Below are 16,793 nucleotides of genomic sequence, written 5' to 3'. Positions count from 1 at the left end.
GATAATGTAATCATTGTAAAAAGCAAGATACAGAAAACATCAATTCACATTTCAAAAAATTAAGTATAACTGTGAGACCAGCGAACAGGGGTGTCTGCTAAGTATGAAAAATGAAAAATGAATTAAAACGGTAGGTGCGTGAACACATGCATTGTTTTATGTAAAAGAATTGTGATGAATGAGCTGGATTGACAGGATGCACCAGCGTGGGTGGTAAATGGTGTGAAAACTGTCAAATATTAAAACTGGATTGCGTGCGAATAGAAATGATCTTAAACAAGAAACCATGTGAAGGAAGTCGAACAACGTACGTGCAACGTCACGAGTGTACAAGATCGGGGTGCGATAGGTATAAGAACAGTAAACTGTACAAAGATAGCGCAAGAGTCCAAGGATGAAAAAGTGAAAAAGAACACCAAAAGTATGTGAGTAAAGAAGGTGAACGCAGAACAGCATGAATATCTGGGAGCGTAACAGAGTATCAAGTGGCGTGCATTACTTACATGAAGATAGTCGATTCGAGCAGAACGGTCAAACGGGCCGGCTTCTCAACGGGTTAGTAGACTGTGAATAGCGCGCGGTTTTTAAAGAAAGAGTGTCAGGTGATAATTATCACTAATCAGGTGTGTAAGGCTTCATAGCCAATCATATGCATCGCTACTCGTTAATGTGTCATCTAACATGTGTAAAACCGATAGGTTGATAGTGGAAGGAAAAGACCAATCAAAGCGGGAGAATGTAAGCCTGTTTACGTAGTGCAAACGACTACGTAGCGCGTGTAAAAAGTTACGTGGAAGGTAAAAACTGTGTCTAAATTCAAGACGTAATGGTAAATAGAGTCAAAGGGAAAAAAGATGTAAAAAGGAATATATAAGAAAGGGGAGAGTGCACAGATGCAGGTATACAAAGAGGACGTACCGTGTGACGAAAACGTGGGTGTTAATGTCTTAATCCAGTTAATGGCAAAGAAATGTCAAGTGAATGTGTGAGAGTGTATGCAAGGTAAAATGCGGAAATAAAAATTAAAAATGTGACACATGATTCAATGGTAGTTGCAAACACGCAGTAAACTGAAAAGTGCTAACATACAATGCTAGTAAATAATAATTGCTAGTGCAACAAATAGTTGGCAAAAATAAACAAATAAGGTAAAACATCAGGAAATGCAAGGTTGTAGGGTTCCGGGTCTCATGGGTGTGACCCCAATGATTCATATCAAAGTGTATTCTGAAAACTGGAAAACAGTTCGGAATCAGAGAACATTACAAAAAGCAACCTAGATCAAAGCGATCATTGAGTCCTTTAGGATGAATCGAATCAAGTTTGTTGATCCAAAAAACTTCACGTTGTAATAGATGTTGGGTGTTGTTTCGTCCTTTTATAATCGGTACTTGTTCGAGAATCAAGAAGCGTAGTTGGCAAATGTTGTGTTGTAAGCGATCAAAATGATTAGCAATAAGAGATTTTGACTGGTGAGTACGTATGTTGCTCTTGTGTTCGTTCAGACGGATGCGTATTTTTCTTTCTGTCTTGCCAACGTAAACAAGCCCACAGGGGCATTTGAGTAAGTAAATGACGTTTTGTGTGTTACACGTGGCTGTTACAGATAAGTTTATAGGAAAACCTTTATGAGGGTGTGCAATCTTATTGCCCTTGATGATAGAATTGTAGTTTCCGCAGTTCAAGCAGGGGATGGTACCTTTAAAATCGCTGGTATGGACTTTTTTGGGCATGGATAAAAGTTGTTTCAAATTTTGAGATCTTTGGTATGCAAATCTCGGTTGTGAATCAAAAATATGTTGGAAATCTGGTTCACTACTCAATATCGACCAATACCTTAACACAATTTTCTTGATTTGGTAACTTCTCGTTGAATATTTGGAAATGAACACTGATCTGGTTTCTTGTTGGACCTGTGGTTTAGGTTGAAGTAAATCCTGTCTGGTAGGAATATTAGCTTTGGTAATAGCGTTATCCAAGATTGTAAGAGGATAATTACGTTGTTTGAATTTGTCTATACAAGAAGTTTTGCTGGATTCATAAAGTTCATCAGAGCTGGCAATTCTTTTGAGTCGTAACAGTTGTGAGTACGGTAAGTGTTTTTTTAGGGAAGGCTGATGGAAACTGTCATAATGTAATAAGTTATTCCTGTCAGTAGGTTTAGTATATACTTGTGTGGTGAGTTGATTTCCAGTGTTGGTGACAAGAGTATCCAAAAAAGTTACTGACTCGTGACTGATGTTGTGAGTGAATTCGATTCGATGATCCACTGTGTTGAGAATCTCGATCAGTTGAACCAGAAGGGTAGTCGGTCCTTTCCAAATGATAAAGATATCATCTATGTACCTTTTGTAAAGAATCAAATTATTTGTCCAATCATTATTGCAGAGGATGTGGTCCAGTTCAAAACGATACATGTAGAGATTGGCGTACGTTGGTGCTGCACAATTGCCCATAGATGTGCCTGAGCATTGCATATAGTACGTTCCGGACCATTCAAAGTAACTGTGGTAGAGTGAAAAGTGAATGAGTTCCATGAGAAATATATTCAAGTTATTGGGTTTGTCAGTCTGGAGTAGAAATGATTCAATGGCTTCAAGACCTTTGTCATGCGGAATTGATGTGTATAATGACTTTACATCAATTGTAACCAGTGTAATTTCAGGGGTGATTTGATTCTGTATTGACTGTAAGATATTCAGGAAATCGGTGGTGTTCTTGATGTATGTTGACATCGATTGGACTAACGGTTGTAAATGTTTGTCCAAGTATCTTCCCACTGGTTCATGAATTGAGTTGACTGTCGATACAATGGGTCTAAACGGAGGTTTGGTTGCGTGTTTGTGGATTTTAGGTAGCATGTATATATATGGAATTGCCGGATCTTCCTTGATTAAATATCTCTTGTCTTCGTCTTTAATGGTGCCCTTTTTATGAGCATGAGCATCAACCTTATGCAAGAACAATCCAAGATTTACATTACGTTGGGAAGCCATCCTCAACAAATGCTCACTCGATCTAATACTTCTGATTGTAGAAGAGTTATCAAAACTTCTGGAAGATCTGTCCAAAGAAATCGACGACCTAAGACAGGATATCTCCACAAATTTATCGGACACAGATTGGAATGCGACATTAGCAGATATAAACAAACAACTAGACGCATACACCAATGAAATCAATGAGAGAAAAACCAGAAAATTTAAGCGTGACACAGTGGATTATAAGCTCGGAGAGGTCTATACCTGGGCCGATGTTTACGCCACAAGAAGACAACAACGCAAACAAACAGGTCGTACGTTTGAATCAGACGCTACATCTTCTGATGATTCTTCTGCTAACATCAGACCTTCTACTAGTGTTTCTACCAAACCAACCACGGAATCTTCCGAATCAACAGAATCATTACAAACAGCCTGTGATGAACCATCAACTAGTGCCAATAGACAACATTTTTTAGGATCAGGTCCAAAACCACCAGGAGATCCAGGAGGAAAGTCCACGTCCAAAACCATTGCAAAAAGTACACGCAGTCAGAAAACTTAGTAATCAATATTTCTGGTTACACTCTCACACAATTTCAAATACAAACTTTGCAAAAAGGTACCTCATTCGTACCCACCTACCATTCTAATCAGTTGGAAACAGAAATCAGTCTTTTTAAATTCATGAGATCTCTAAGATTGAAACACTTCTTTCACAATATTATCCAAACACCGGATACACCTCGTGAGAATACGTTACTTGGTTTAAGGAATAAGAGTACTTTCATGGCTCCATCCAGCCACAAGGCACTAGATGCTTTTGAAACAATTGTCAAAAAAGATCTCTCGAAGATTACTTATCACACTAAAAGTACTTTTGCTAATTTGTCACGTAAAGAATACGATACTCTTAAATACCTGGCTAACAAATCTGAAATTACCTTCAAAGAAGCTGATAAAGGGGGCGCCCTAGTTATCATGGACTCCACCTTTTACCATGACAACGTCAACGAACACGTTCAGAATTCTGATATTTACATGCCAATATCATCGGATCCTACCAAGGAATTTACAAACATTCTCAAGACTATTGTGAACAATGCTCATGAAAAGGGCACCATTAAAGACGAAGACAAGAGATATTTAATCAAGGAAGATCCGGCAATTCCATATATATACATGCTACCTAAAATCCACAAACACGCAACCAAACCTCCGTTTAGACCCATTGTATCGACAGTCAACTCAATTCATGAACCAGTGGGAAGATACTTGGACAAACATTTACAACCGTTAGTCCAATCGATGTCAACATACATCAAGGACACCACCGATTTCCTGAATATCTTACAGTCAATACAGAATCAAATCACCCCTGAAATTACACTGGTTACAATTGATGTAAAGTCATTATACACATCAATTCCGCATGACAAAGGTCTTGAAGCCATTGAATCATTTCTACTCCAGACTGACAAACCCAATAACTTGAATATATTTCTCATGGAACTCATTCACTTTTCACTCTACCACAGTTACTTTGAATGGTCCGGAACGTACTATATGCAATGCTCAGGCACATCTATGGGCAATTGTGCAGCACCAACGTACGCCAATCTCTACATGTATCGTTTTGAACTGGACCACATCCTCTGCAATAATGATTGGACAAATAATTTGATTCTTTACAAAAGGTACATAGATGATATCTTTATCATTTGGAAAGGACCGACTACCCTTCTGGTTCAACTGATCGAGATTCTCAACACAGTGGATCATCGAATCGAATTCACTCACAACATCAGTCACGAGTCAGTAACTTTTTTGGATACTCTTGTCACCAACACTGGAAATCAACTCACCACACAAGTATATACTAAACCTACTGACAGGAATAACTTATTACATTATGACAGTTTCCATCAGCCTTCCCTAAAAAAACACTTACCGTACTCACAACTGTTACGACTCAAAAGAATTGCCAGCTCTGATGAACTTTATGAATCCAGCAAAACTTCTTGTATAGACAAATTCAAACAACGTAATTATCCTCTTACAATCTTGGATAACGCTATTACCAAAGCTAATATTCCTACCAGACAGGATTTACTTCAACCTAAACCACAGGTCCAACAAGAAACCAGATCAGTGTTAATTTCCAAATATTCAACGAGAAGTTACCAAATCAAGAAAATTGTGTTAAGGTATTGGTCGATATTGAGTAGTGAACCAGATTTCCAACATATTTTTGATTCACAACCGAGATTTGCATACCAAAGATCTCAAAATTTGAAACAACTTTTATCCATGCCCAAAAAAGTCCATACCAGCGATTTTAAAGGTACCATCCCCTGCTTGAACTGCGGAAACTGCAATTCTATCATCAAGGGCAATAAGATTGCACACCCTCATAAAGGTTTTCCTATAAACTTATCTGTAACAGCCACGTGTAACACACAAAACGTCATTTACTTACTCAAATGCCCCTGTGGGCTTGTTTACGTTGGCAAGACAGAAAGAAAAATACGCATCCGTCTGAACGAACACAAGAGCAACATACGTACTCACCAGTCAAAATTTCCTATTGCTAATCATTTTGATCGCTTACAACACAACATTTGCCAACTACGCTTCTTGATTCTCGAACAAGTACCGATTATAAAAGGACGAAACAACACCCAACATCTATTACAACGTGAAGTTTTTTGGATCAACAAACTTGATTCGATTCATCCTAAAGGACTCAATGATCGCTTTGATCTAGGTTGCTTTTTGTAATGTTCTCTGATTCCGAACTGTTTTCCAGTTTTCAGAATACACTTTGATATGAATCATTGGGGTCACACCCATGAGACCCGGAACCCTACAACCTTGCATTTCCTGATGTTTTACCTTATTTGTTTATTTTTGCCAACTATTTGTTGCACTAGCAATTATTATTTACTAGCATTGTATGTTAGCACTTTTCAGTTTACTGCGTGTTTGCAACTACCATTGAATCATGTGTCACATTTTTAATTTTTATTTCCGCATTTTACCTTGCATACACTCTCACACATTCACTTGACATTTCTTTGCCATTAACTGGATTAAGACATTAACACCCACGTTTTCGTCACACGGTACGTCCTCTTTGTATACCTGCATCTGTGCACTCTCCCCTTTCTTATATATTCCTTTTTACATCTTTTTTCCCTTTGACTCTATTTACCATTACGTCTTGAATTTAGACACAGTTTTTACCTTCCACGTAACTTTTTACACGCGCTACGTAGTCGTTTGCACTACGTAAACAGGCCTACATTCTCCCGCTTGGTCTTTTCCTTCCACTATCAACCTATCGGTTTTACACATGTTAGATGACACATTAACTAGTAGCGATGCATATGATTGGCTATGAAGCCTTACACACCTGATTAGTGATAATTATCACCTGACACTCTTTCTTTAAAAACCGCGCGCTATTCACAGTCTACCAACCCGTTGAGAAGCCGGCCCGTTTGACCGTTCTGCTCGAATCGACTATCTTCATGTAAGTAATGCACGCCACTTGATACTCTGTTACGCTCCCAGATATTCATGCTGTTCTGCGTTCACCTTCTTTACTCACATACTTTTGGTGTTCTTTTTCACTTTTTCATCCTTGGACTCTTGCGCTATCTTTGTACAGTTTACTGTTCTTATACCTATCGCACCCCGATCTTGTACACTCGTGACGTTGCACGTACGTTGTTTGACTTCCTTCACATGGTTTCTTGTTTAAGATCATTTCTATTCGCACGCAATCCAGTTTTAATATTTGACAGTTTTCACACCATTTACCACCCACACTGGTGCATCCTGTCAATCCAGCTCATTCATCACAATTCTTTTACATAAAACAATGCATGTCTTCACGCACCTACCGTTTTAATTCATTTTTCATTTTTCATACTTAGCAGACACCCCTGTTCGCTGGTCTCACAGTTATACTTAATTTTTTGAAATGTGAATTGATGTTTTCTGTATCTTGCTTTTTACAATGATTACATTATCATATTGAGTAATAGCTGTTCCCTTGTATCCTCCCTTTTAGTGCTGCCCCTGACGAAGGGCCACATAGGCCCGAAATGCATTGGGCTACATCGAGTTATGAATCTTAATATACTCGTTTGTGATGTACATTCTTCAGTGACAACTACATATCTTTCAAAGGAATGATTAATCTCATGTGAACTGAATAAATTTATGAATTATAGAATATAACCTTCGCTTGATTAATTTCTTCACCGGAGTGCAACTCGAGTGACACGCTTCCTACCAGAACGTGCTTCGCACAGTTTTCTCATCCCTACTCAGGGGGATCTACTCGTCTGCACCCAAACTTTGTTTACTAAGAGTACACAGTTGAAAACGAGTGCGCTTCCTCTCCTTCATTAATCTATTTACTCAGTCTGGTAGAGAAGATCGTCACCCGCCCAGAGACCTCCCTGGGGCGCATTCTTGGTTGGGTGGTTTTATTGACACTATGGGACTGGTTGACTGTTGGCGAACGATGCACCCGGGGTTGGCTCAGTTTACGTTTCACTCTGGGGCCCATGGCTCCCTGTCTAGATTGGATTATGTACTGATGCCGGCCGGCCAAGCCCCACTGATTGGAGACGTTAAACACCTTGCTCGTGGCATCTCGGATCATTCCCCGGTACTGCTCCGTTTGGATATTGCCGTGGGGGCTGGGGGGAGGGTGGCACCGATTAACCCCTGGTATCTCAGTGACCCCACAGTTCGTGCCCAATTGGTGAAGTCCCTAGACCGGTTTTTCACGGAAAACAAGGGTTCCGTTGCGTCAGCCCTGACATTGTGGGAGGCCTTTAATGTGGTGATTCGTGGGCAGGCGCTATCCCTGATCTCCCTTGCTAAAAAGCGTAAAAACGAAGAGGTAGCGCGCCTAGAGTCGGACATAACTAATATGGAAGGGGATCTTGGGCGGGGAATCACGAGGGAGAAACTTCATGCCCTTAGCCTTAAGCAGTCGGACTACAGAGCGCTGGTTACGAATGCTGCGAGGCTCGCTAGTCGGGAACAGCAGGGGCGCTTGTATGATGTGGGTGACAAGGCTGGAAAACTGATTGCGTGGCTGGAAAAGAGCGAAAGAGTGAATCGATTGGTTCCGGTGATTGTGCGTGCTGACGGTGAGCGTGTCACGGATCCCGGGGAGATAGTTACTTGCTTTGCAGATCATCTGCGTGACGTCTATACGTCGGTTTCGGATAGGCCGGAGGACGACTCTCGCCAATTGTTACGAGATATCACGTTGCCATGCCTCTCCGTCTCCGACAGAGACTTGATGGACGCGGCATTGACGAACGATGAGATAGCACTGGCGATTCGCGCACTCCGCTCCGGAAAGGCTTTGGGCCCGAATGGTCTGCCTATCGAGTTATACAAGCTTCGTCCTGAGACACTGGCGCCTCATCTCCGGGCGATGTTTAATGCATCGCTTAGGGTGGGCTCCCTGTCACTGGACCAACGGCTTGCAACTATCGTGGTTCTCCACAAAGAGGGGAAGCCGCGAGATGGCTGTGCATCGTATAGGCCTATCTCACTCCTGAATGCCGAACCAAAAATTCTTGCGAAGGTCCTGGCAAATCGACTGATTACGGTAATTGGTGACATGGTTCATCCGGATCAGTCTGGCTTTATTCCGCATCGCAACACCGCGCTGAACCTGCGGCGCCTACATGGAGTTCTCGCAAGGGTCGACTGTATCCAGGAGCCCACCGTTTTGGCGTCCTTGGACGCCACGATGGCGTTCGACACGCTGGAGTGGTCGTATCTTTGGACAGTACTGGCCAAGTTTGGTTTTGGACCCGGATTCATTAAATGGGTGAAATTGTTGTATGTGGAGCCGTTGGCACAGGTGGTGGTGAATGGTAGGGTGTCTGCCCCCTTTGTGCTCGGGAGGGGCACCCGCCAGGGTTGTCCCTTGTCCCCACTTCTTTTTGCTCTTGCGCTGGAACCCCTAGCGGCATGGCTGAGATGGGAACCTTCTATGGCGGGTATCCGGTGGACTCCGACGTTCGAAGACCGTGTGTCACTCTATGCGGATGACATTTTGCTCTACCTCACCTCGCCGCGGAAATCCCTGACGGTGATGTTCGATGTCTTGACCTCCTTCGGCCGCAATTCTGGGCTTGTTATTAATTGGGCTAAGTCCTGTGTATACGTGTTGGTGGGCGACCCCCCTCTTCTCCCTCGCGGCTGTCCGATTCAAATCTCTCAGGCTGGATTTAAATATTTAGGCATTCACGTCTCCCTGAGTTCAGCGGATCGTTACTCTCTGAACCTGCTGCCGCCGCTTCAGCGGCTTCGGGCGGACGTAGTCCGGTGGCGGAGGCTTCCGTTATCGCCGCTGGGCAGAGCGGCATTATTTAAAATTATGTCTCTGCCACGTTTTTTGTACGCCCTACAGAACACGCTGGACGTGGTGCCTGCACGATATTTTCGGGAGGTGGCGAGCCTGCAGCGACAGCTGGTGTGGGATGGGAGACCACGCATCACCCTTCCTAAGCTGACTCTTCCATGGTACGATGGTGGCATAGCTCTTCCTGATATCAGACGGTATTACTGGGCGTCCCAGCTGGTGGCAGTGAACCATGGGACGTATGGCCCGGCTCTGAACCCCGCGTATGAGATGGACAAGCTACTGTTGCCGGGTGGGGATTTCAATTGAATGCTTTATTCCAAAAAGGGACGCGCTAAACTCACGGGCCCCACGAACAACACTGTCCGTGCATGGCACGGCGCCACTGCCGCTATGGGCTGGAAGGGTCGCCTGACTCGGGTGACTCCGCTGTATGCTTCTGAAGAGTTGGGCGGGCTGTGGCGCACTAGGGGATTTGAGAAGTGGGACACGATTGGTATTAGCCGCGTTGGGGATCTGTGGGCGAAGGGCGCCTTTAAAACGTTCGATGTCCTTCGGGCCGAATATAGCCTGAGCGATAGGGAATTCTTTCGCTACGCGCAGATTCGCCACGCCCTGCTTTCTGCCTCTCCGAACCCGGCTGCTATCCCTGAGGCCTCCCCTCTGGAAGACCGTATACTTGATGGTTACTTGCCAGATAGCACCATTTCCCTGATCTATAAAAAAATGATTAATGCTCGCGCTGACCTCCTCACCCGCCTGCGAGAAGTATGGGTCGCAGATGGCCTAGAACTGGATGACGAGGACTGGGTTGCGGCTGTAGCCTCGCCGAGAGAGGTGGCCATACCCGCTCGCCTCAGATTTGTGCAGTTAAAGATACTACACAGGGTCTACGTTACGGGTCCCCGCTTGCTTCGCCTGGGATATTCGAGTGATGGCTTATGTAGGCGTGGCTGTGGCCTGCTTGGTACTTTTCTGCATATTTTGGATAAGATCAGAAAAATGAGAGAGGTTTATTGGATGTTCATCCTTAATACAGCTACATCAGGTTTGAACCAAGAAATACCTTGGGATCAAGCAATTAAAAATAATGGATAATTGATATTTATGATGACAGTCAAGTCAGTCAAATTTATACCAGTCTTCAAGTCAAGGATAAGAAAAAGAAAAGAAAAAGAAATATAATTGGCTATACTGATCTAACACATAGTGGTTGATAAGCGGAATAAAGAGGTCAGTGTATATAGGATTGTAGTTGAGAAACGAGTAACCACTTTAGCTCAAGAGATCCTGGCAATAACATCTTAACATCATGGAAACATTGGTCTCTCTCTTTAACGTCGTAAGTCTCAAACGAAAAAACAAATTGTATCACTGTCTACAACATATATCTCCCAATATCAAAGGACATATATAAAATATAACACATTTATAAGTTTCTATAACAAATAAATAATTGTGGTATTTTTTGTAATCACTCAAATTGAATTATTAACAGTGATAGTGAGACTTCTATCCATAAATTAGACAGGAACAATAAAGTTATAAAATAACCATTCAAACATGGCGCAGGTTGTTATTTCGACCAAACTACTAGTCCTATTTCCATGCGCATGACCGAGTACGTCAGAACAACGTACGTAACACGGGCGTATGTAAATAGACCCAATATGGCGGTGATTATGATCACTGACGAAGCAGAAGAGGACGCTGAGCCAAACAGAGAGGAGATTTCTACCCATTCGAGATCCGACCGGGTAAGGAAAGATAATACGGAGTGCTAACAGTTTATTCCGAGTTAGACTCAAACCAATAGGCATTCGGTTTGTGCACGTGCTGATACGAACGCTGGTTGATTGTATCACATTAGCAGCATTAAACTTATTGACACATGCTCTCCGGAAGTCGAATATCGATCGCAGACAGGGAAGCTAACCAGTATGAGTTGAAGATTCTTATACTATGAAGTGTTTTCCCAAGGAGAGTTTTTACTTTCTGTGGTGAAATTTCTTTAAAACTTATAGACAACCATTTATGCTATTCAACAGGACGATTAAAAAGAGCCCGATATGAAGGGGAAACAACAGACGCAACAAAGACGGACCACAACGACATAGAGAACAGAATAACAAAATCAAGGTGTGTATTAAATACACATGAATGAATTACAATGATATCTGTGCAGCTATTGGGTTACTTAGACAGATAACAAATGGGTAAATAACAGATCTTATCATAGGTAACACGAATTAGGTATAGTATCAGAGCCTTTTCGTCTATATAATAAACTGTAGATAAAAGTGAGCAGCTATAGTACACTCGCTTATATATCCACTTCCTTAGGTCTGCTCTTTATCTGCGAAGACAGAAAAACAAAGGTGCGCACCATTGACATCCATGTTTGGCAAGAAATCAGTTGTTTAATCGGAGCAACACTTTTCAAGCAAGTAAGTACTCTAGTTAAGCGTGCCACAGATTAGACCAACATATCGTAATAAATAGAGTATAATCAGTTATCTCCCATCCCTCAGTCTAAGTGACACATCTCTGTCTTTCTTTAGAACCATTGTATACCATTCGTCCCCCTAAATAAGGATATAAACTGGGTTCAACCGATTACTTCGAGCTACACACGAAAATAGTCTATTGGAATAACAAGGGTCAGTATGGTTTTCTCATCTCTCATAACTATATAAAAGCAAGATTAGAGATTCAGTGTTCTTAACTTCAATTTAACTGGCATATACCAAGAAAAACATCTCCCATCAACACCCCTTGTAAGAGTAGAGAAACTCGTCCTGGGTAACAAAAAAGAATACTTGTTAGTACCCTATTCCAGCATAGCCCAGGTCCCCATCAGATTGGTCATGCTTGGTACAACTTAAGCACACTGGTATTGTTTCACCCCATTTTTGTAAAAGTAGAGTAACTCGCCCTGTGCAACAAAAAAGAACACTTGTTAGCACCCTATTCCAATACTTCCTAGGTTTCTATCAGAATGGTTCTTGCTAAGTATAGCTAAAGCTAAATGGTATTGTTTCTCCCCATTTTTGCAACACTATGAATCTGGGTAACTGAATTTCTTTATCAAGAGTGTTGGGATCGGTGCAGAGCTGAGAGACGTTGGGAGGGGATCTCATAGTTCAAATGAATTAGCTCATCATTGTTTATGTTAATGAATTATCATTGCTACATTGACTCCCTTAAACAATTCAAAAAACGGGTTTTAATTGATACATATGTTTTTTCTTGTTGTTATTATTTTTTACATATAGTGTTAAACTCAGAGCGGATTCCTGACGAAGGCCTAGCCGAAACGCGTTGTGTCAATCGACCGCCTATGTGCTCATTGTTCTACAATTGAGTATAAAGTTGAGACAATCAAAAAAAAGTTTTTCACTGGTTTTTGGGATTTTAGTTCTTGTATATAGTGTGTGTGAGGAAAAACAATCATAGTAGAAATAATGAATTATCAATATGATTAACACTAGCAGGCTAAGGACACCTCTTATGATCAATCAATTATGAATCTATCATAGTTTATACTGTATAAATAAGAATCAATTTGCACAGATGATGACTTGCAGATATATTGTTGTCCATATGTATTGTTGAAAAAAAGAATTTATTGTGAAAAAAAGAAATTGAAAAACAGAAAACGTAAAAAATAGATATTTATATTTTGTAAGAATAAAAGAGATATATCACATATTCATTAGCCTGTATGCCTATCTATTCCACTATTTGTATTTGTTGTATATTATTAGATGGTTGTTAATAGAATGAGTGATATGCATGTTTATTGGGAGTTAATTTGCAAGTAGTATTTATCCGACACTGAGCCCGGTGTTAACCCTTTCCCCATAATAGTTTATTCCCTACTTGGGCTATACATTAAGTCAGTAGGGGCCCCGTTGCTTTACCAAACACATTATCTCGCAGCCTGTCTGTGAGGGGTTCTTTTTAATATTATCAATTGACACTCTTTATACATTTATCAATTTGAACTTGGATTCCTAACCAATTAGTCTCTGGTTTTGCACTGATTACAGCCCACTGAGATAGATTATCACGTTAAGTACATAATACAAATATGGCCAATCTCCAAACATTTGGATTCACAGATGAACAGTTTGCCAATATGGTAGGCAGTTCTAGCAATTTTGGACAACAAACTTTCACAGGTACAGATAAAAATGAAGATATAACATCACTTCTAGCATTGAGAAAAAAGATCAAACGCATTGAACTACATGGCCAATATATGTTGGAATATTTAAAGGCAGGAGTCATACCGCAAGGTTTAAAAGTCAGGAACATCCCAGGATTGTTTGTTCAAGTTAAACAATTTCTTGAACGATGGGCAATGATTTCCAATCGCTGCTCCCGTGACTATATGATGCTGATTGTGGAAACAGCAAAGGAGGTAATTGAACAACTAGCCTCAGAAATCGCAGAACTAGAGAATAAAATCAAAGCCTCTTGTGCAGTGGAGATAGCAAAAAAGAAATTAGAAGAAATAGATAAAGACCTACACTCCTACACAGAATACCTTAATAAACGTAAGATAGAGAAATTAAGAAAAGATATAAGGTATTTCAGCAAGGAAGGTACATATCCATACTTAGCTGAACAATTTTACAATCAAGCAGGAGAGATGCAATACGATACATTTATGAATAGACCAACATTTGTCAGCAGGAAAGTCACCACATTCTCTGACACAACAGATTCTGATCAGGAAGAACGAGCCCAAGAGCTCAGAGATAACGGAATAAATACAGCAAGATCAAGAGGAAGACAGTCTAATTTTTTAGGGAGGCGTTACACCAGATGCCAAAATTGGAGACCCCGATATCAACCACGTTATCCCACTCCACAATTCCAACCGCGCTTCCAGGGCAATCCACCGATGGACTACGACCAATATCTGGTAACCCGGAATGCGCAATACTGGAGGGAATAAATACTCTACCTGTATTCAATTTAAGTCACATGCCCCTATCTGACTCTACTGTTGCCTTATTGTCCAAAGGATTGACGTTTGCCCCGCATTCAGGCCTTAACAAATTTGAGCTGGTGAGAGATCTTGTAGCCCTCTTCAGAAAAATAAGACTGAAGGTTTTTTTTGCAGGCGCAGACCCTCAACAAGGAACCCCAAATTTATCGGGTCTTGCTCCAATATCTGTATTTACACCTACCTTAGATCAACTACCACCAGAAGTAGCGGTATTCGAAAAAGTAGTTTACAACAAAGTCCAGAATATCATTAAATATGTTCCGGCAACACCGTTCAATTTAAAAAAAGAGGAATATACAGCAATGCAAACCCTTAAACAGGCATCACATCTAACAGTTAAAGCCTGCGACAAAGGAGGGGGAATAGTCGTATATGACACTCCCACATATGTCACAAAAATGAACCAAATGTTGGGAGATACCAGATACTATCGTATTATTACCAGAGACCCCACAGCACAAATTGCTAAACAAATACTCAAAATAACAAACAAGGCACTGAAAAATGGAGACATATGCATTAAGGAATGGACATTCCTTAATAAAGAAAAACCTAAAATGGCCAGCATCTACGGCATACCAAAAGTGCATAAGAACGCCAGTGATCCGCCGCTGAGACCGATAGTCACCACTATAGGATCAGCGACCGAACCATTGGCCAAATACGTAGATGCACTACTATGCAAACATATACCTAAAACCCCAGCTTTCGTAAAGGACACTAGACATATCATTAACCTCGTGGAGAATACACCTTTCCGCCCAGATAATCAATATATGGTCACTATGGATATAGAGGCCTTATATAGCAATATTCCAATTGGAGGAGCCATTGCGGCCGTGCATTGGTTCATAAAGACATACAACATCGATTGTCCTTCTATCTTTGTGCTAGAATGTCTTAAAATTGTATTAGAGGATAATGTGTTCGAGTTCAATCAACAACTTTACAGACAGAATCAAGGTGTCAGCATGGGGGCGTCTTGTGCCCCCACGGTCGCTAATATCTACATGACCCTTTTTGAAAAAAACTACATCTATAATGAAATAGCACCTTTTTACGAATCAGTGACCAAATGGTCGCGATTTATTGATGATGTTTTTTTTATTTGGTCAGACACATATGAAAAGTTACTTGAATTCATAGAGTGGATCAATTTATGCGATGAAAATATCAGCTTCACTCACAACATTAGCTCAGAACAAGTAGAATATCTAGATATCCTCATTAAGCATCAACAAGGAGTATTAATGGTTGTGCTATACACTAAGACAACAGCAAGGAACACACTATTGCATTATGATAGTTATCACCCTAAGAGCCAAAAGGACAATATCCCGTTCGGTGAGTTTTTACGCCTTAGGCGAAACTGTACGAACATCAGTGACTTTGATGAGAAATCAGAGGTCATGAAGAAAAAATTTCATGCTAGAGGATATCCGAACAAAATCGTAAGGGAGGCCTACAAACGGGCACGTTACTATGATAGGCAAAACCTACTAACAAATATCAAAACTACATCAAATCCACCTTTGGTTTTTGCTACACGCCATTCCATGCTGAACTCCAGAATTCGACAAGCGATATGCTCTAGTTGGCACATATTAAATGTGGAGAAAACTAAGAGAGAGGAAATAATATCTAAACCTCTATTTGCATACAAGCGTAACAAAAGCTTGAGAGACCACATAGTACATTCAAGAATGAAAAATGAGACAAACTTCCACCAAATTGATTTGGAAGGCTCTAAAAAAGTGGTAGGGAACTTCAAATGCACCATGTGCAAATCTTGCTCCATGGCCATCGAAGCAACGACATTTACTTTCAATGGTGTCAATATTACACCCAAAACATTAAACAACTGCAAATCAACAAATGTCATTTATTTGATCATTTGTCCATGCCACAAGGGATATGTAGGAGAAACAGGGAGAGCGTTCAATGTCAGACTTACCGAGCACAAATCAGCAATTAGAACACAGAAAACATCGGCACCTATGGTGCAACATTTCCTAGATCTGGGACACACACCAGAAGACATTAAGTGGTATATACTGGAAAAGATTTGGCCCCGCGTAGGAGAACAGATGGATAAGATCAGAAAAATGAGAGAGGTTTATTGGATGTTCATCCTTAATACAGCTACATCAGGTTTGAACCAAGAAATACCTTGGGATCAAGCAATTAAAAATAATGGATAATTGATATTTATGATGACAGTCAAGTCAGTCAAATTTATACCAGTCTTCAAGTCAAGGATAAGAAAAAGAAAAGAAAAAGAAATATAATTGGCTATACTGATCTAACACATAGTGGTTGATAAGCGGAATAAAGAGGTCAGTGTATATAGGATTGTAGTTGAGAAACGAGTAACCACTTTAGCTCA

Source organism: Triturus cristatus, chromosome 5_1, assembly GCF_964204655.1.
Source record: "Triturus cristatus chromosome 5_1, aTriCri1.1, whole genome shotgun sequence".
NCBI classification, from domain to species: domain Eukaryota; kingdom Metazoa; phylum Chordata; class Amphibia; order Caudata; family Salamandridae; genus Triturus; species Triturus cristatus.
This window is presented reverse-complemented; position numbering follows the sequence as displayed.